Here is a 1397-nt window from a genome sequence, read left to right on the forward strand (position 1 = left end):
AGTCTTGTGGGACCTGGGCTGGCAACCCCACAGCTTACCTACTTTCATCCCTTGAGGTTATCACTGGGGCTAACACAGACTGCAGCAGTGGTTCTCAACCCAGGCTGCACATTAGAATGATCTGGCAGCTTTAAAAAACTGGTTAGATCAATTTCTGAGGTGGGGCTCAGTTACAGTTTTTACAAGGGTCCCCAGGGACCCTAAACACAGCCTGTCTCCTTCTGCATTACTTGAGAATAGCCAATACACAGTAAGACAAGATATTTGAGGACTACAAGTATTTCATGGAAGAAAAACAAAATGGATTCTAAATTATATGAAATTTAGAAAGGATAGACCAGATTAGGAATTTAAACTTCTTAAAATAACAGTAAGAGATTTAGAGTGTAAAAGAAGAAAACAAAAAACAGTACAGAAATATTAAGTCTAAAGAATATAATAGTTGAACTAAAAAACACAATAGATGAGATAGATAATAGAACACGTATACCTGAAGGAGCAGCTAGTTGGAAGACCAGATCTTCCAGAAGAAAAAGGAAGAGAAAAACCACCAGGAAATACAGTTATGAAAGACTAATGTCCACATAAGTGATGCCCCAGAAAAAGGAATAAAAGTGGTGAGAAATTTAGTTCAATAGATGATGAGAGATAATTTCTTCAGAACAAGATGAAAAAGGTCAGAACGACAGGGTCAGCTCTCGGTATCAAATAGGAGAGAAAGAAAAACCTCAGAGCTAGTAACACTACAGTAAAATTTAAAATATAAAAAGACAGAAGATTTTCAACAGAATGCTTATCATACATTAGATATGCAGTAAGTGTTTATAGAAAGCAAATCAACAAAAACATGAAGACATCATCGAATCTTTATGAGGCAGTTATACCAAATCCAATTCTACAAGAGAAAAAAATAACATTATTAAATAAGTGTTTATGGGAAGAATGGAATAAGGACATTTAACTCATTTAACTATTAGTCAAGTGTCCTACATTCCAAGACTATAGTTAAAATTGCTTCTGGCCAAATTAAAGTTTTATCTGTCTGTATATTTCTATTTAGGCTCCTCTTTTGAGGAATACCTAAAACCTCTACTCTCAAGATAGGTCTCAATAAAGACAGATCTTGGCTAGTTTAGGCATGTGCATTTGAAACACAACACACTATCCTTTCCACGTTATCCTTTCAGAACATATAATTAAAAGCCCAAAGGGTTCTAATTTATGTATATGTCCTCTGGGAGTTGTGGAGATGAAGTGGATGAAACAGGCAGGGATTTAACTGCCAAACACCTCCAGCTTTCTAGTAATAGTCAAAAAGCCAGAGACTTCTCATAAATACGTTCTCAAAGGAAGGCCTTGTATCTTTTTTCTGCCCATTTTTTTAAGTTATGCCGGAG

Source organism: Halichoerus grypus, chromosome 5 (assembly GCF_964656455.1).
Source record: "Halichoerus grypus chromosome 5, mHalGry1.hap1.1, whole genome shotgun sequence".
NCBI classification, from domain to species: Eukaryota; Metazoa; Chordata; class Mammalia; order Carnivora; family Phocidae; genus Halichoerus; species Halichoerus grypus.